Source organism: Cynocephalus volans, chromosome 10 (genome assembly GCF_027409185.1).
Source record: "Cynocephalus volans isolate mCynVol1 chromosome 10, mCynVol1.pri, whole genome shotgun sequence".
NCBI classification, from domain to species: Eukaryota; Metazoa; Chordata; class Mammalia; order Dermoptera; family Cynocephalidae; genus Cynocephalus; species Cynocephalus volans.
This window is the reverse complement of record NC_084469.1, coordinates 81,019,213-81,039,416: the sequence shown is the minus strand read 5'-3', so window position 1 is coordinate 81,039,416 and position 20,204 is coordinate 81,019,213. Positions and strand designations below refer to the sequence as shown.

General features: G+C 50.2%; 1 protein-coding gene across 2 annotated transcripts in view; it reads right to left on the bottom strand.

Annotated features, from left to right (window-relative positions):
* Nucleotides 1–20,204, bottom strand: part of ZNF423 (zinc finger protein 423) — a 325,449-nt gene that overhangs the window by 293,896 nt on the left and 11,349 nt on the right. The window contains exon 1 of one of the 2 annotated variants that reach the window (XM_063110335.1): nucleotides 414–438. The exons of the other annotated variant lie outside the window; for it this stretch is intronic. The gene's annotated coding sequence lies outside the window, so the exon portion shown is untranslated. Of the gene's footprint in view, nucleotides 1–413; nucleotides 439–20,204 lie in introns of those variants that run through there. 2 annotated transcript variants of the gene reach the window in all.

The window sequence follows — 20,204 nt, the reverse complement described above, 5'->3', positions numbered from 1 at the left end:
AACAAGTTAATTGGGGTCAAGAGGATGTTGCCCCTTCATCCTCCCTCCTGCAAATGCACATCCCATTGGCCCCAGCTGGGTCAGAAGGGATGAGACCCACAATGTCAGTATGAACTGAGCTCTTCTAGCACCTTCCATCTCCCTACTTGGCCTTCTTCCACCCCTCAGCCCAACACCTCCCCTGCTCTCCCCCCTTCTCATGCATCCATGTCTTTCTTCTACAGGGTAAGATCTGTCCTTCTCCAAGAAGTTTTCCTGGGATAATAATAACAGGATTGCTTTCTGCAAGCTAGTAAGCATGCTTAATCTCACAGTGAGATACTACTTGTATGCCCATTTAGCAGATGAGAAAGCTGAGGCTCAGACTGGTTAAATGACTTGCCCAGCCAGTCAGCTGCAAAGCCAGAATTTACCTGCTTTTCCAGATACATGAATGGATTCTCAACCCTTCTAGATGGCCGACACTGTTGACCCTCTGCCGGCATGGCCTTGCCCTGGGGTGTGGCCCTGAGTCATTCCCACTCTCTCATCAGGCCACCCTGGTGAGTAATGACTCTGGGCAAAGCAAAGAGGCCCATGTGGGGGACAAAGCCTGAGATCGACCTTGAACTTAAGAGGCTCCAAGCTCTCACCAGCGTCGCTAATGGGCCAGGAGTAACCTGAGCCAGCCATTGGATGGAAACTCAAGGCATTATGGCTGGCTGGCCTGCCGGCCGGCTGGCACCACCACCTGGATGACAGCCTCGCTTCTCCATTTCACGGGGCCCTTGTTCAGCACAACCTTTCCTCATACAACAACAAAGCAGCTCCCATTTATCAAGCTATGACTAAGTGCCAGACACTCTGCCGAGCACTTTACATGTGTTATCTTGTTTAATCTTCACAACCACACGGAAAAATGGGAGTTAATGCTGCATTACAGGCAAGGAAACTGAGGCTCAGAGAGAATAAGGAGGTAGCCCAAGGGCACACAGCTATTAAGCTCGAAGCTAGTACTTGAACACGCCTGTGTTCATAACCCTAGCCCTGTGCTGTTTTTGGAAGGAGATTCCTGGTTGAGGTTCTGGGTTATCTGTTATCTTCTTTTCATTTTTAAAAAGGATAAGAAAGAGGAGGAGGACAGGGAGACAGTGAGAAGAAGGTTGGGAAGAACATTAATCTGCAAAATTATGATGTTTGATGGGAAAATTCACACACATGCACATGTGTACACACACACACGCCAACAACCTTAATCTGCTGTTTATTTGGGATTTTCTGAATGTCAAAAATTAAAAATCCATGTGTACAATTATTATCTATCTATTTTTTAAGATTCTAAAAAACCAATCAACTTAGGCACATTAAATTTTTTACACAAAATTAAGAATCCAAAAGGCTAATTTTTCTCACCTAGAGTTTAGATCATCAGTTTCAAACTTGGGCAAAAAGTCCCAGACACAAATTCTTCGCTGTCATGCTTCCAAGCTACCCAAGAGACTTCTGATCTCACAGCAAATCACTGTAGCACCTGCCAGACACAGCACAGTAACCATCCCATGCTTCCTCAGTCTTCCCTCCATCTTGGAGGCAGAGATTGGAGCCCCCTTTCACAGGTGAGGACCTTGAGCCTCACAAAGAGTGTCCCTCAACTTACAGGTGACAGAGCCAGGTTTCTAATCCAGGTCAGCGTGCTTCCTAAGCACTTCCAACCTGCTTCCAATTCCCAATCACTCCAGTCCTAAGGGAGGGCCTGTTGCTGGATGGTCTTGGGCCAGGGCAGCAGCTACAGAGATGTCACACAAAGATGGGAGAGCACCACGCACATCCTCAGCACTGGTAGGATTTCAGGAACACAGGAGCAGTGGGCCGAGAGCTGGGACACCTGGGCTCCCCCATAGCTCAAGGATAAAAGTGGGCAAGTAGCTTCTCCTCTCTGAGCCTTTCTAGTCATCAGATCCCATTTTCCTGCAAAACAGGAGCTTTTCTGGGTCTTCCTCAAAGAAGGAAAGCTGGTCCCTTGCTTTTTCTTCCTGGACCCCACCTCTCCACCAGACACAGTTCTAAGGTGCCCTGTGGCAGAGGCCCTGACAATCCCCCCAGCGGACACCCTCACCCACCAGCAGCTTCCCTCCTCTCTGACGGGAAAGAAACTCGTGGGCGGGTTTTTAAGGCTCGAAATAAAGTTTAAATATTACGTGGAAATTACTAAACAAATCAAATCACTGTTAAGTGGATGTCATGGGCTTCCTCTAGACAATACGTTTAATGAAGATTATTGTCCTCCTGGTTATAGTTTTAGATTTGCATTTTATTATCAGAGAACCACTTATGCATTACTCCAGGATTTTCATTAGGTAAATAAATTTTTATGTGGATTTCATTATATTCCCTTGGCTGAAATCCTGATCACTTAACAGCAAGAATGCTGCTCCAACATCCTGTGTGTCAATCAGGATGTAACTGTTTCCTTTTGTTGTTGAAAAGAACTTTTTAAAAAATCTAGTGTTGATGGCAAAAGGAAGAGAGACAGGGGCAGAACTCGGGGGAGATTTTGTGTCCATTCTTTTGCTGAAACATACATATACCCTAAAAGGGAATTTTATATCTAAAAATATATATATATTTTAATATGTGATAAATATAAACTTTACACATACCATAGATACTTTTTTTCTGGTGTCTTCTCCTCCCCACTTTGGCCACTCGGATGTAAATGGATGCAATAGTGCCAGGACCAACAGGACTGAGGCGTATCCCAGGGAAGGAGAAATAAAATTGAAAGAGACAAGCTTGGAAGGAAGCGGGAAGGAAGACTGTGGAGGGCAACATTCCAGGAAAGGTAGCCATCAGCAAGGAAAAAAAAAAAATCTTTTCTAAGAAGTCTAATATGAAGCAATTAAGCTAATTGGAATCTAGATTGTACAGGGTGCCTCTGGAAACTTGAGACCAGGGTACTCTCCTCGCTGGAAAATCACACCTCACTATGAATGAATGAGGGAGTGAATGAATGAAGCAGCTGGAAACAGACCCTAACATCCAGATACAATCCATCTGGCCAGTAACACACAGGTGGTTCCAGATGTCCCTTTTCTAAGGCCCAGCAAGCTTTCAGAAGAACTTGCTAATCATCAAAACTCCTGCTTATCAAGAAGGGCTGCCACATGCCACAGACCGGGCTAACACAATGTGTGTTATCACATCCCTCTCTGGTTGATCCAGCCAGAGGACCCAGAGAACCTCCCAAGATGCCTTTCCTGAGAGCACATCAGAAAGGCAAACCTCTCAAAATGGAAACACATAAGCAGAGACTGTCCAACAAACAGCTGAGGGGAAGGAAACTGAGTCGGGCTGGATGGCTTTCTGTCATCTTAAACCTTATCCCCTGCCCAGAATCAGGATGCAAATGTCAAGGTCCATCCCTAATTATTTTGCAATCTGCAGAAACCTGTTAACCTCCCTGATCCTCAGTTTTTTGTCTATGATAATAATGGTAATAACAGAGTTGCTGGGACAATTAAAAAGAGAATTGAATAGGACTACCTATGTCTAATACCTAGGATGCAGCAAGGACTCGATAAATCGCCATTACTACTGAATGTTGTCTACACAAAACCATCAGCCGGAAAGTGGCTCACTTTTCAACAGTTTTTCAGCTGTCAACAACTTACCAAAACTACCTGGACTCCCATTTCAAGTTTTTTAAGGGCACAACAAAACCTCTTTAATCTTTAATCCCAAAATTAGTCACCTGTGATACTCAAGTATGGGGCTGACTAAGCATTTCTACACGGCCTTTGAAAAGGCCAGTAGGGCAGAAAGCTCAGGGAGATGATAAAATTCAGATGCCTGAGAGGAGGGCCCCCCAAGCGAAACGGTAGGGGAGGTCTGGAGACGATTTTATTTTCCTCTCTATATTTCTGTGCATTATTTTCGTCTTCTGCAATTGAGCAAGTATTGCTACATTTTAAGGCCTCTTTCATTCTATGAAGAAAAGGATATAAAAAAGATAACTGCCAAGCATTCAAAAGCAACTTCTTATATATAATAAGAGAGATGATTAAATTTCTCTGCCCTGCAGTCAGCTATCTGACCTCATCACCCACTTATGCCCATCATCACTCACTTGGCTCCAGCACCACCAGCCACACAGATTCCTCACCCTTCCTCAGACACACCAGTCTTCCCCAGCTCCCACCACACTCCTCATCCTTCATCGTCTCCCTTAGCCCTTAACATTAACACACTACATACATTTTACTTCTTGCTATGGACTGAAAGTCCCCCCAAAACTCTTTGAAGCTTGATACCCATTATAGCAGTGTTAAGAGTGGGAAATCAGACTGTGGCAGTGTGGAAAGGTGGGGGCTTTGGGAGGCGATTGGATCATGAGGACTCTACCCTTATGAAAGAATTAATCCACTCATGGACTCATGGACTAATGATAAATGGGTGATCACAGGAGTGGCACTTGTGGCTTTATGTGGAGAAGAGGAGGCATGTTAATGTGTTCTTGCCCACATCACCACGGGACTCTGCAGAGAGTCCCCACCAGGAACAAGACCCTCACCAGATGTGCTCCCTTGACCTTGGACTTTCCAGTCTCCAAAACTACAAGAAAAAAATTGTTTCTTTAAAAATTACCCAGTTTCAGGTATTCTGTTATCAGTGACAGAAAATGAACTGATGCACTTTCTTATCTTGTTCACTGTCTCCCCTCCACCAACAACAACCAGAACATCAGCTCCAGGAGGGCAGGGATTTTTGACATTTCTCCCTGCTGCACCAACAGCTCTACTCTGGGACATGAAAGGTGCTCAGTAATAATTGACTGGATGAATGAATGAATGAATGAATGAATAAAGGTTAACCTAAGTCATTGTTACCCATTTATTAAAGCAGCCCCTAGAATCTCTTTTCTCACAATTTCTTAGTAACCCTAGTACAAACTCCTAAAAGAACTTGGAAATACGAGTGCAAGCCACTTCATTGACTCTTCTCTGATTCAGACTTTTCACTAATTCAGAGTGGCCTCCTGCCCACGGACTTTAACAAGAGCGCCACGAGATGGCCCATCTCCAGAGTCCTGACCTCACATTCCAAGTCGGGGGCATTTTTCTTGAAGAGCATTTATCACTCAATCGAGCCATCCACCCTGCCAACACCCTGAAGAACACCACTTACAGGAGGCTCAGCCGTCACTGCTTAAAATCTCACTTGTCCTCAAATATCTCATGTTTATCTTGGTAACAGTCTACATGAATAGTCCGTTTGTTGGAAGAACATAATATTTTCCTTGGCTTTTAGGCAACAGTCTGGCAAATGAGCATTTCCCCATGTAACTTTCTGATGGCTTTATGCGAGCAGTTAATTAGAATTACCCAGACATGTTTATAGAAGTTTAAATGAAGCATAGTTCGAGTTTGTGAAAATATATATAATTACTCACACCGACACTTCCCACTGAAAAAGAAAAGGCTACACAAGCAAGATCCCTAAAAGCAACAGCAGGGGACTAAAAAAGCCTCCGCCAGCTTCAATAGCTCCACTTTGGGGTACTTGGGGAGAGGGAGCCCTGTTGGGGAACCCACAACCCCACCACCTAATACTTTGCTCATTAGGCTCACACTGCAGCCAGTGCCTTCCCAAAAGGGCCCCTGGGTGGGCGCCGGACCCCAAGTGAGACCTGCATGGATCCGTGTACACACACTGCAGTCCCGCCTGCACACACGCAGAAAGGCCATAATTTGTCCTACAACAAGCTATGGAGGAAAGGTCTAGAGACCCAGGGAGGTTCTTTTTCTACCTCCAGGGAGAGACCTCAGCCTTCTTAACTGAACAGTGTTTTTGGCAGACCAAGGTCCCAAATTAGGGAGGGCTTTATGGCAGGTTCACCTGCAGTCCTCAAGGCCCTTCCTAATGTGGCTCCACTTACCTCTGGCCTAATCCCCCATCTACTTGTGCCTCCTCTCACACTCCAGCATTGCCCCACCGGCCTGGGCTTGCCATTTCCTCTCCTCCTCCCCAATCCCACATCATGATGGCGTGTCCCCAAATCCACTTCATCTGATCCCTATTGGTGGGCAATCTGACTATTCTGGTCAAGAAATTCCTTAAAATTATTCAGATGACTTGCCTAAACTTAAAAGAACCACAGCCAACTCTCTCCACCTTTGTGATGGCTAGTATGACCAGCTGGCTCCCATGCCAGCTTTACCATCTGGCATTAGCAAGACTGAGAACTGAACCGCTTTCCTGGAAGTGGGATGGGCTGGATACCCTTGAGATGGGCTGATCCCGCTGTCTCAGGGGCAGAGAGAGTCCCCAGCAGTAAAAAAAAGAACCATCCTCAGGGCAAAGTGACCCAACCCATGTGTGCAAGCTTCAGATCCAGATGTCCAGACCTGCATCCACTCTGCGCATGGGCTTTGGCCACTGGACCACCCAGCCAAACAGGCTGCACCGCTCCATGGCTCCCATCCTCAGCCTACCCTGCACAGGCTCGCCTCTGTGTGCCTGACCTCCATATGCAGAAGTTTCTGCAGAATTGGCCCTGGGAGATGCCCTGTCCGAAACCCAGCCACTGTAAAGAGAAAACAGGTCCAGGGGCTCACAGAGATGCTTGTCTCTCCTTTTCCTCAAAGAGCAAAGAACAAGATGGAATCTGTAGCTCCAGGAAAAAGGGAGATGGAAGCAGAGGTGGCAGAGGGAAGAGACAAGGAACTCAATAAAGACCTGGTAAGCAGTCGGTCCTTCATTCAGCGAATACCTACTGAATGCCTACCGCATGCCAGGAACTTTCTGAATCCTTTCTCCTCCCCCCAGACCCTTTCTCCTGAAGCCCAGAGACACAGAAGTGGACAGTCAAACTCATTCCCTGTCCAGACAGAGCTGAGAGGCCAATGAGGAAGGAACTGTAAACCAGTAAACACAACAATAAAGTCCTGCCGAGAATAACTAACATGACATTAAAAAGAGAGAGACAAAGACTAACGGCAATGGGCTCACTTTGGAGGAAAAGTGGTCCGGAAAGGCCTTGCTGAGGAGATGACATTAAACCTGAGCCCAGAAGGCTGAGAAGGATCCAGCTAGGCTAGAAAAGAGGGAGAGCTCCAGTCAGAGGGAAAGACGTGCAAAGGAAGGAACAGTGCAGTCCTAGAACATGAGGTGAGGAAAAGAGGGACTAGAAAGGCAGGGATGTGGGGGAGGGCTGTCATGACACAAGGGAGGTGTTCCAGAACCTTGCATGGAAAGAGAAATAGCCTCTCACACAGGCCTCCCCAAACAGTGCTGGGTGATTCCCCAGCAGACTTTCCACCTCCTTCTTTTTGCTGACCTAACTCAAATTTTGTTTGGATATCCCCCAGGGAAGCTGTGTTCTCCAGAGCCACAGGAGTGATGCTCCATACCTCAGTCCATAATTGGTCTAGGAGGTGCAGGGGTCACCATTCTCACCAATGAGACACAAGGGAGGTACTGCGGGGCCATTTAAGAAATGTATCTTTCCTCTAAAGACAGGCCTGTGTCAGGGAGCTTCTCTCCCCTGGTCTTTGGACATTGATGTGTGGGGGTGTGATGTCTGGCACCACAGCAGCCATTTCTTCAGAATGGAGAGACAAATCTGAGGGCAAGAGACAATGTGTTGGGCAGTACAGAGCATAAAGATGGAAGGTACCTGGGTCTCTGCTGACAGTGCTGAGCCACTCAACTAAGTACTCTGCAACCACACTCCCTCCAGACTTCTCATACTATGAGATATTGTATCCCCTTATGCTCAAGCTGTCTTGAACTTGAATTGCTTGTCATGCAGCCCAAAGCATTCCAACTGATACAATCCCTCATCAGCCAGCTGGTTCCACCAAAACTAAATGCCCAGCCCATCTGCCTGCTCAGCCTCTTTCCAGAAGAGCCTTTAGGCTTCTCTTGCACCACTCCCTGCCAAGAGGAGCCCCAACTAGTCAGAGATGCAACCCTCTCCACAGAGGAATTTCACAACCTCAGGATCTTGGGGAGAAATCCTGTCCAGAGCAGTCAAATGGTCAAAATACAAATCATAAAGATTAGGGGAGGGGAGAAGACGAGAAAGAGATATGCTTAATGACATCATCTAGTAATAAAGAGTTCAAGAAACCTCAAAATGCCTGAATCCATATTCCTACTTGATTAAGTAGAGGTTAGAGGTCACAAGGAAATCTTTCTTTGCTCATTTTATATTAGTAACACCCCTAGGAGGTAGGGATGTTTTCCCTCTTTTATGGTTGGAAAAATTGAAAGCATATAGAGAGTCAGTAAGGAGGGCCGGCTCCAGGGCCAGGAGGCATGGGTTCAAATCCTAGCACCTCCATTCATTCAGTAGTAGCATGACCTTAAGCAGCTGTGTGACCTTGGGCCTCAGAGTCAGTTTCCTCACCTATAAAACGAGGGTAATATAACCACCACTTAGAGCTGTTGTGAGGATAACATTAGACAGTGTATAAAGGGCACAGAGCCCCAAGTGTGACTTCCAGCCAGAACCGGCCATGATGAAGGAAGGCCTGGAGGCACACTGGAGTCTGCAGGAGCTACTTTCCCTAGAAGACGCCTGGGACACCCAGGCTATGGGGCAGAGCTCTGCACAGTGAAGTTGTCAGTATTCATCAGTTTCACCTACTTGCTTTTTTGTTGTGACTTTTCCTCCAATAAAGTGGAGGCTTCATAAAAGCAACAAAATATCTGGGGGCCCTGGCTGCCAAGGCCAAGTCATCTGGGGGTGCGGGGCAGGCACCATCCCTTAACTAGAAATCCAACTCCAGCCCTAACCCTTTGTCAACCCATTCCCTTAATGGGCAGGTATTATTCTGGGCCCACCCTACATGAGCAGATTTCAAATTCAGGCCAAACCAGCTGGCCAAGCTGGGCGATGCCTCTTGAGGCTGAAAACAGACTCTGAGATCATGAAACGCCTGTCTTCTGGGGGCAGTAGGCTCTAAAGGGAGCTGCTGAGGAAAAGGCCAGGAATGTTCTGAGCAAAGGCAAGCTCCTGGGAATAAGGGTGTGACCTCTCAAAGTGACTCCAGATCTCCACCCCTGGCCAAAATGGAATCAGGAGGGCCTCAAACCCACAGCCACTGGGGCAGAGCCTGCAGGGCCTGGCTGAGTATGAGGAGGAAGGGTACAGTCAAAGCAGGCAGGGGCAGACATCATAACAAGTCAGAACAGAGCACCCCGGGGGGGCCAGTTAATTACAGAGCCTCCAGCCTTCAGGACACTTGGTAAAGAGAGGGGACCCACTGAAAGGAGGATCCCAAATCCCCCAGGAGCCAGGCAGGGACGGAAAGGAGTGACTTCAGCAGGGGATTTTGATGGACCGGAGAGACACGCCCACCTCCAGGAGCAGCCGCCGCCCCCCACCTCCAGAACTGTTGCCAGGCAGGAACGTGGCCTAGCAGTCCCAGATCTGCCCACTCGTCACGAGAGAGAAGCAAGAAATCTGAATTTTTCTGTGACATCTCCAGATTTTTCAGTGTTGGTTTCTTTTAAACCCAGAGCAAGCCAATCAAAACTATCTATGGGAACACTCAGCCTCGGGCTTCCAGTTTGCAACTTTTATGGAAAAGGTTGGAAGGGCGACGTAAAGGTGTGGGAGCTCGGGTTGGCAGCCTCCCACCCCACGCAGCTCTGCCTGGCCCCTCGCGTGACCCCCTGGAACAGGGGTTCGCACACGCTAGGTGCGGTTCAGCTGCCTTCACAAGTTCCACCCATCAGGCAATACCCACAGCCCAGGACCCGAGCCAGGGAAACACCGCTCCGCAGAGAAAACCCCCCGCACTTAGCTCTTCCTGGAGCCTGAATTTCCTCCCCAAACAGGATGGATTTACGTGCGGGAGGAAAAGCCTGCGCATGCGCCCGGCTCCAGACTCCAGTATTACAGTTTCATAAACTGCAAGCGATTATTTTGTTTCATAAGAACAATCGCTATGCAAATGAATCCTCCAGCTAATACAAACAGGGCTGTTAAATTCACTTGCCAATGTTTATGAAAAGAAACTCCGCCTGGCCCTGACCAAGCGCTCTAAGAAAATGTTTAATCACAAGACACATTTGAGTGAGGAAATTAGGCAAATAAGAAAAGATGTCCTGACTTCGCTCCCAGAGCCCCCTTCCCACCTCCCATCCCCACCTTTATTCAGCAAGATAATGATGGTGAAATGAAAAGGTTCCCAGAGGACAGGCAGATGTCAAGGCTCAAGGAGTAAAAGACAGCAAAGCCAGAGATGAGGGAAGCAGAGGTTCCCAAATTCAAACAGCCCTTTCAGGGCCCTCCCACCCTGTTTCTTTATATTTGTTTTTCAGAGGGGTCGTGGGAAGGGAGGAAGAGGAGAAAGAGCAGGGGTCCAGCAGGCTGGGCAAGTGGGCATGCAGCAAGGGCATGCCCTGCATTCCAGATTTCTCCTGGCCCCTGCAGTTGGCAGCATTGGAAGCCAAGACCCACCCTGCATGGGAGTGGTGCTCACACATGGGGCCAGGCTGGGTTCAGGCCCCTGGGCCACAGGACTAGGACTCAGAATGGGGTGGGTGAGTTCTCAGCTGGGGCAGGCTGGGTCCTTGGCTTTCCACAGCCTGTCACAGGGCAGGGGGCAGGCGTAATGACTTGGTCAACGCCCAAATAAGACAGAGTGAATGTCCCCCAGAAGAGGAGGAGGCTCTCAGGTCCTGATAGGGCCATGCGGTAGTCCCTGAAGAGTAAACAAACCCAGTATCAGGATCCATTTGAGAATATCAAGTTAACCTGGTCTCAAACCCCGGTGGTTCCACCATGTACAGCCTGTGTGACCTCAAGCAAGTTACTTCTCCTTCCTGTGCCTCAGTAGCCTCATCTTTAAAATAGGGATTAGAAAAGCACACTCACAGTGTTGTGACAATACAAGGAGATCATAAATGCAAAACGGTTTTCAGTGTCTTTGGAACATAATAATGCTCAATAAACCTTAGCTATCTGGTCCAAATCCCTCATTGCACAGATGAGGCCCACAGAGGTTTGGTGGAGTTCCCCGAGCCAAGTCACACAGATTGACAGCAGACACAGGATTTGACCTCAGCTCCCGCCTCTCCAACAGAGATTTAGGGGAAGAACGGATGGAGGCCAAGGCCTGGCCCTACCCTGTGTATGTCTCCTCTGAAAAGTGCGCTGGGCAAGGAAGTGATGGTAGAAGGGACCTCTGGAAGCACTGCTCCCTGGGGCTGGGGGAAACCGGAGCCTGGTCCTGGCAGGGCCTCCCAGGGGCCCAGGCAGGGGCAGCTGTCCAGAACTGTCTGTCCGTGGAGGGGGGCAGGGAGGCTGCCACTTGGAGCACACCAGTCCCTGGGGCCGGGCCGGCTCAGCCTGCTGGCTCCATCCAGAGCCCGCCCCAAGGGATGCTGGGGGAGGCAGCCAGGATCAGAGCCGCTGGCTGCATGCGCCCCTCCCCCCAGCAACAGGGGACTAAAGTGGGTCAAGGAGGAAGGAGGGGGCCCAGGAGGGCTGGGGGAGGGGCCCGAGGAGCTCGAGAAGGCACCCAAGGGGAGGGGACCAGGGGAGGATGCCTGGAAAAAAGCAAAACCATGTGTGCAGTGGGCCTTGGGGGGCCAGGGCAGAGCAGCAGAGAAGCTGCCGAGGACTTAGGGGTTCTCAAAATCACCTCAAAATTAACTCCAGGAGGGCCATAGACCTGGCTCCTGTCCGAAAAGGTCAGTCCTTCCCTTTCTCCCACTCCCTGGCCTTGGGGGCTCCCTTTTCCCCCAATCCCTCAGCCTCTTCCAGAGCCCCCTCACCCCACTGGCCTCCAGCCAAGGGGGTCTGTGAGGGGCACTCTCAGTCAGCTCTGGCCCTCTGGCTTAGACCTGGAGGGGGACCCAGCTGGGGCCCATCTGTCCAGCCAGGAGGTAGGGTTTGAGGGCAGGGGGAGAAGTCTAGCTGGCACCAACCTCGGCCCAGGCTTAGCAGGACTGTAGCCAGGCCAAGTCAAGCCTCAGTCACCAGGGAGAAGGGTTAGAGTGGTCCCCATGTCCCCTCAGAGGCGCCCTTGGGGAGACTAGTGCAAAATGAAAAGGAGGGAGGCAGGAAATGCCAAACAAGGCTGTTCCCCCACTGTGAGGGGAAGCCAGGCCCCAGGCCTCTCAGAGGCAGGGGCTGGGGGGCCATGGTCTGATCCAGGGAGACACAGGCTGGTGGTCAGCCTCCACCCCTGGCTGGCCCTGGCCCAGTCATCAGCTTCTCTCCCAGCTCCCCCACCCGGCATGGTCAAAAAAAAAAAAAAAAAAAATGAAACAACCACCCAGGCAACTCGATATGGTCCAGAAACCTCCAGGGTCCCTGGGTTCCAGGAAGCCAGCAAAGGAGGGGGTGGAGGGGTGGAGGGCAGAGAATACAGAGGGTCCGGTGCCCTCTCGGGAAGCCAGATTTCAGGAGGGAAGGGAAGAGGAGCTGCTGCTCCTGTCCCTCTCAGCCAGAACGGGTGCCAGTTGAAGAGCAGCCTGGAAAGCCAGGCCCAGAAGGGGCACACACCCACGGGGTTGGGAGAGAAGAAGCAGGCTTATGGGCCAGGTTCTGGGCCCCAGGGGCAGTCTGTGTGGAGACAGAGAGGCCTAGAGGACAGGCTCTGCTTTAAATCCCTCAGCAAGGCCACCCACCCCCAACAACCACATCCAAGATTCCTAGCTGAGCCAGCTGGACTTCTGGGGCCTTAGGGGCAGGGGAACACAGTAGAAGGGAGGACTCCCTTCTACTAAATCCCTAAGTGCGGCAAGCACTTCCCACCTCCCATCCAGCAAACAGAGGGGCTGGCCTGGCTGGGCCAGGTCTTGGGCCTCGCTGGATATGCAGTTCCCAGGAAATCAGGAAGCAGGTACAGCCCTGTCCACCACCCACCCCAAATGTCCCAGGACGTGGCCTCATCCTTCCACTCCCAAACTGTCCAAGCTGCTTCTTCCCAAAGTCAGTCTCAGGAGCAGGCCTGGGCCGAGGGGTAGGGGTGTGGATGGACTTGGCCACCAGCTAGATCCTAAGGAGGAACACAGTGTTACCAACCTCAGAGTTCAAAACTGTTTACAGATCTGTCTCCCAGCCTGCCACGAGCTCCTTGGGAAGGGGGTCCAGAATTCACTGGCTTACCAGATAGGTAGAAGGTGGCCCTGGGGGCGACTCAGGTAGGTGCTGTGGTATCAGGCAGCCTGGCTGTGACATGTGACCTTGGACCTTGGCTGACTCTCAAAGTTGCCTCACCTGCAGGATAGCAAATGTAATGCTACCAGCCTCACAGGGCTGTTGAGGGGATTCATGAGAAAAAGTGTGTAAAGCATTCAGCATGCAGCTGGCACACAGTAAGGCTCAGTAAGGCTCAATAAATACTAGTGATAAATGTCCTTATCCCCTCTTGCCACCCCTTCCACCTGGGCCAGACTTCTCTCCACAGGCAATAGCAGACTAGGAACTCTCCTAATAAAACTAAGGCAGAGCAAGATGCAAAGAGAGGTTCAGGAACAGGCCCAGCCTAGCCCAGTATGTCCAAGTAGGGAAACGAGCTCAGACCTTGGGACCCCAAGACAGACCTTCACATTCCCCTTGGAGAGCTTGAGTAATGGGCATTCTGAGCCAACAGACACAGGAAATTCAGAATAAAGCCCATTCAGATACCCAATTTAGACTGAACTGTGGATGCAGTGGACACATGGGGCACCTGTTTTCTTGCTGGCCTGGCTGGATGTCTGGGGATGGGGGCAACTCATCCAAGAAAGCCAGGCTGACAGACTTGGGTGACAGTGATGGAGCGTCAGCATCTCCCCTCCACCTCCAACTGCGACAGCGTATAGAGGGGCCTGTGACAGTGTGGCTCACCAGGGCCAGGGGGTCAGGATCCCTGTCCATGAGCTATGGAGATCTTGGACATAAGCAGCCTGACTAACAGCTGGACACGGACTCTGCTACACATGGATGCGTGAGCCAGGGCAAGGCTGCTGGCTTCTCTAGACCTCCCTTCCTCATTTGGCAAATGAAAGGGACAACCCTCCCCTCCCCACCAGCCTACTTCCTAGGTACTTGGAGGTGCCAGTGAGAACCTCCGGAAGCACACAGTACACAAAGGTTGTGTGAACCTTAAGCTCAAGTCCCAGTTGGCCTACCATGGGGACTCCACAGGAAGGACCATGCTCCATATTGTGTGTATGCACCAGCAGGCCACCCCACAATGCCACCCCACACTTGGCAATCTCTTCTACTATCCTACCCCGCCTCTTCATCCGTGCTCCAGTCCTTCCAGGAGAGCCCAGCGGCACTTTTCCTGCCCCACCAGACATACACACTCAAAGTTCCTCCAGATTCTGTCCCATCAGGTCCTCAGGGGAAGGGACCATGGCCTTTTCTTCTCCCTCCATCTCCATGCGGGTCTGAGCCCAAGGCAAGTGGAGGCAGCCCTGGGGAATGAGTTCAGAGCAAGAGGGGATGATTCACCTTCCTCTGCAGTTCCCTCTCATCTTCCCAGACCAGCTGTCTGGTCACCTCCTCTGCAATGCCCTCCAGGGAAGACCCTGTCTAAGTCAGACAAGCCAGAGCAGTCTCTCAATGAAAAATTACATATTGGTAGAACTGTTTACTCTTATTGTCTGTCTCACTATCCCAACCCCACCTGATCTGTAAGCTCCCTGAAGGCAGGGACCCAGCATTAGCATAAGGCAGACTTAGAAATATCCATCCAGAGAATGAATGAAATCAGGAAGTACCTACCCATCCGGTGAATGAATGAGTGAGTGAATTTTAAGATGTATACCTAGAATCGTGACTCAGATCTGTGTGCAAATCCTGAACATATACTTTCCTCCTCTGCAAAACAGGGATAATCATCACTGTACCCACCTCATAGGGTTGCTATAAACGTTTTTTGGCTTTTTTTGTTGTTTGTTTGTTTGTTTGTTTGTTTGTTTGTTCTGGCGGCTGGCTGATAAGGGATCCGAACCCTTGACCTTGGTGTTATCGGCCCCACGATCTAACCAGGTGAGCCTATCGGCCAGCCCTTGCTGTGAAGCTTGAGTGAATGAACGAGTGTGAAGTGATCAGAGCAATCCCGAGCACCTAGGAAGTACGCAATGAATGACATTTATTTTTATTATTATATACTTGTGGATGGCCCGACATTTATTTTTATTATTATATACTTGTGGATGGCCCGTGCTGCTGTCCACTGCTCTCCCCAGCCCCGCCCCAAAGCCGAGGGCCAATCAGCGCTCAAGTGCCCCAAAGGCTCCTCCAAGGCGCACATCTGGCCAGCTGGGGCCGGCGGCCCTCCACCCTCAGCCCACCCACCGGCCGGCACCCAGCTGTGGGCTAGCCGCCGCCGCCCTCCAGCGTTGAGCCTGGTAGTCCTGGGGGCGCCTGGCTCCGAGGGGCGGGCGGACGGGGGCGGCCCGCGGTGCAGAACAAGCCAGGCCCCACCCGGGCGGCGCGAGCGAGCGGCGCAGCCTGCGCCTTCCCAGCCGCCCCCCGCGGCGGCCGCTTTGTGGCCAAACCCGGACCTGAGTTATTGCGCCGCAGCCATGGAGCCCTCCGCGCGGGGGGCGTCCCGACGCGTTCCCAGGACAGCCGCCTCAAAGGGGTCCCGGGCCGCCCCCGCGGGGCGGGCAGACGAGGGGCCGCGTTCCCAAGCGCTGGCCCGGCTCGCCCCAGGTCGCTAGGCGGGAAGAGTCGCGAGGTCCCCTCCCGTGCTTTTCCCTGCCCCCTTCCCCACTGCCTACCCCACCTCCGAATTCTTCCCCCTCTCCGACCCTTGATCTCTTCCCCTCCCCCACCATTTCTCCCTCCCCCTCCTGCCATCCCCAGCCCCTACCCTCATCCCGCAGGACCCTAATCCTACAGGGCAACTCTGCAGACAGCTCCAGGAGGCCCCAATTCCCACCCCCCCGTCCTGGAAATCGCTGCTGTCCCCCACACCTCACCAGTCTCGGGTCCCAGCCCCGGCTTGGAAAAAGGTTGGATTCTGGGCCGGGCCTCTGAGGGAACGGGCTGAGGGAGGTTCCTGGCCTCATTTCCCCATCTGTCAGGTGGGAGGTGGAAATGTGGGTCCAGTGCCAGGCACTGGAAGCATGGCAGGGACCACGGCAGTGGCCACGGGGCTCTGCTGCGTGGTGCTCACAGCCGCAGGTCCAGGGAAGGCCCACCTCCTGAGTCCTCCTGTATGGGGTTACATTGAGACATGTCTGCACGTCTTGAGTGGGGGAGGGGAGCGTGCCTCTGAGGTTCCTAGAGCAAGATTGCGACCCAGAGGCGGCCCTTGCCTAGAAACAACCCCATTGAACTGACTCAACGCCCGGGGAAGCCTCCCTCTGAGGCTGGACTGTGTGCCATAGGAACCAAAGAGGACTGTCCAGTGGCTGGTCCGCCCATCATGAGGAGGCAGAGGCTCAGAGAAGGACCCCCACCTCCCACAATAACCCAGCACCTTCAGAGCATCAACAGCAAAGACTTTCAGGCCCCCACCTATGCTCATGACCTCTCTCATCACCATCTGGGCTCAAGTGTCACTTCGAGGATGGCCCTGTCTGGACAGCCTCCCCCACCACTCCCTGCCTATCCCAGGGCCTTCTTTGCTTAACGGAAATGATGTTATTGACTCATGTACTTGTAGACAGTCACTCACTCCCACTGGAATAAACTTCCATCAGTTCACGGTTGTAGCCTCAGCACCTTGAACAGTGTCTGGCACATAGTAGGTGCTCAGTAAACATGTGAGATGAATGAATGAACAAATGAACAGCAGCTAATGACAGTAGACCCTAAATGCCTTGAGACCCAAACTGTACCCCAGATAAGAGGATTCCATGACAAGTGATGAAATAAATTTGGAAATCACAAACGATTAACATCTCTGAGAGTCCCACGTTAGCATTTTAAAGGCTCTGAGATGCCCTGAAGATTTTAAAAACTTTTAACTCTGTTTAATCCAGTGTTTGCCAAATGCATTTGGCCACAGAAAACATTTTTTTTATTTTTTTGTTGGAACATCAACAAAATCCTGGAATACATTTTAAGAAATACCAATATAAACTCACTTCTCACCTTCGCATCCACAATTTTATCAATGGTCAACAGAATCTTAGAAAGAAGAAAGGACTTGGTTCTTTCTTTTTACAGCGTCAGGACTAGCACAGTGCTTGGCACATAGTAGGTGCTCCAAAATATCTGAATGAATGGATATAAAGTAAATTCATGAACAAAGTCTACCACCCATGTGCATTCTCTCTGTCCTAGTACCGAGAGCCTGAACCAGGCACGCAATGACAAGAGGCTCTTCCCCCTGGAGGCTGGCACACATGGCCAATCCACACATGCACATGCATACACATGCACACAGTTGGGCACACACGTACACATAGATGCACCCCCAGGCACATATGCACTTGCACACACCAGTACAAACACACACAGACTCATAGCACATGCACATACATACCCACGGGCACATATACAGACTCATGTACATACCCACGCATGCACACATGTACGTGCACACACAGACTCACACACACACACACACACACACCCATTCTGGGGCATATGCCCTTCCACAGAGCCCCTTCCCTCTGCCTGGCCAGTGAGCCCCTTGGGATGGGGAGGATGGACAAGAGGGGATGCAAAAGCCTCCTTCAAAACCTGGGGTCTCCAAGAGGGGTAGGGTCACCCCAGCAGATGACCATGTTCTCTGGCACTATTCTGAACACAAATGTATGGGCAAAAGAGAGAGAATGGCAGAATCAGGCTGCTCCAAAGTGCGACCCCAGCCCTAGCAAACAACTAACTCTCCTCTGTTTCGCCATTTCAGTTTTACAAAGCTCTTTCTCACCTGAGATTTCATCCTCACACCTCTACTGGGAGTGAAGCGCTGTTTCACAAAAAAATAAACTGAGGCTCACTAATAACATGACAAGGATGTGGGGGAGCAGAAGTGGGAGCCCAGATCTGTCTGCTCAGAATCCCGCCACATTCCAGAATGTTCCCCTGGCCCAAGTCCGGGGCAGCAGCAAGATCCTCCAGCTCATTCCTGCCCTTCCCCCAGGCACAATTCTGCCACAAGGTCACTGTATGACCTTGGACATCTGACTTGCCGTCTCTGGGCAAGTTTGACCATTCATATGAGAAGAAAGCTCAGCAGAGGATTCTCTAAGGTCTGTTACTGCTAGTGAAAAAGAAAGCCTGAGGCCCCCACCTAAAGCCGTCAAAAGTGAGTGTCAAGATTAAATGAGATGCTGCCTGTAAAGTGCACAGCCCAGTGCCTGTACACAAGGGGAGCTCACTAGATGTCAGCTGCTCTTGATGCTGCGGTTCCATCTTTTGGGGTTCAAATAAAATGCTACCCCCCTTCCAGGCTTTGCCTGATTCACCCTATCAAAAGGAATACTCCCAACTTCTCTCACTCCTCCCCTAGCACTAAGCCTGCACCTCTATTTTGAGCTGCCCTGTTTGGTCCAATAGTTAGGGAGGGTCTTTTACACCCTCTCCAGACTGTGGGCTCCCTGAGGCAAGGCCCTGCATTTGTCTCTCTCTCTGCATCCTCCTTGGAGCCCAGGCTGCGCCTCACCTGGGTAAGAGGCTCAGGATTTAAACAGAAGGATGGATGTATGGAAGAGAACAAGGCAGAGAGGGAGGAAGGGAAAAAGGAGAGACTGAGAGAAGGAAATGCCTATACCCCCAAACTGCACATTCAGCGCAGTGCCCCTTCCAGAAGAAGAAATAAAAATGGTCTTAAACATACTCAAAATGGTCAACTTCACTAATAATTAAGGAAATGCACATTAAAACAATGTGCAATTTCTTGCCTGCCAGATTGGCAAAAAGAAAAAGAAGGAAAAGAAGGAGGTGGAGGAGAAGGAAGGAAGGAATACAGAGAAAAAAAGAAAACATACGTGGGCAAGGATTAGGGGAAACATGCAATCATATAGCATTATCAAAGAGTATGTAGATATTAAAAGTATATATCAAAAGTATGTATCAAAGTATTTGTGGTGGGCAATTTGGAAATATCTATCAAATTTTACAAGTGAATACCCTTTAACCCAACAATTCCACTTCTAGGAATCTAGCCTAAGAAATACTCAAGCAAGAACACAAACATTTATAAATGAGATGCTTGCTGCATCACTGTTAATAACAGCAAAAAACTGGAAGCAACTAAATGCCCACCAATAGAGGATTGTAAATAAATTCTAGTACAGCCATTCTATAGAACTCCTTATGGCTTTTAATGTAGAGTAGATCTATAACAACCACCACGTGTCTCCTAGACTAATGGTTCTTAACCCTGACTGTGCATTCAAATTACCCAGGAAAAGCTTAAAAAAAAAAAAAACTGACCTAGGGCCCCCCTCAAAGATTCTGGATTATTTGATCTGTGGTGGGGTCCAAGTAATATTATTTCTCTAAGTAAGTAAGATGATGCTAAAGTACAAAAGATTGGAAACTCACTGCTACATAAAAATAGCAAGTAAGAGAAGGTGTAGTCATGATAGGTGTAGAACATGATACAATCTGTGTTTAAAATTACACATGTAGGGGTGTATATACATACGTTTTTGTATAAATGCACCATAGAAAAGGTCTGGGAGGAAAGACAGCCATGGAAAACACCACTTATCTCTGGGAAAGGATTAAACTATCTTTTAAGATCTGTAATTTTTTTTTTTTTTTTTTAATGTGAACATGGAAGCCCAAAGGCAGCATTCTACAGATGGGTGGAGAGCAGGACAGAACTCATTCCTTGTGCTTTTACTCTTGGCCAGCTCACCTAGCCCAGGGTCCAGGGACTTCTCCAGTCCCTGGAGAAAGAGGAGTTTCTGTTTTCTTTTCCAGCCCCTTAAGCAGTTTATGAAGGGTAGTGGTTTTTGACTCAGGCTCTGGAGTTAGACAAGACCTGGCCTTAAATCCCAGCTCTGCTACTTCCGGCTGTGTGACCTTGGGCAAGGTACATCTGTGCCTCAGTCTGTGTGACTGTGAAACAGATAAATCAGAAATCTGTCGGGAGAATCACGTGGAGGAACAAGTGGGAAGAACTGAAGGCAGAGCCTGGCACAGGTGCTTGGTCTTGACTGTCCCTCCAAGTGTCCTCCCCAGGGACAGAGCCAGCCATGCTGGTGGCTCTGGATGAACATATGTGTGGCCTGATCATTCTCCACCCATGTCGTCCCTGGATTAGAGAAGCGCCCAGAGAAGCTGCTCCAACAATGTT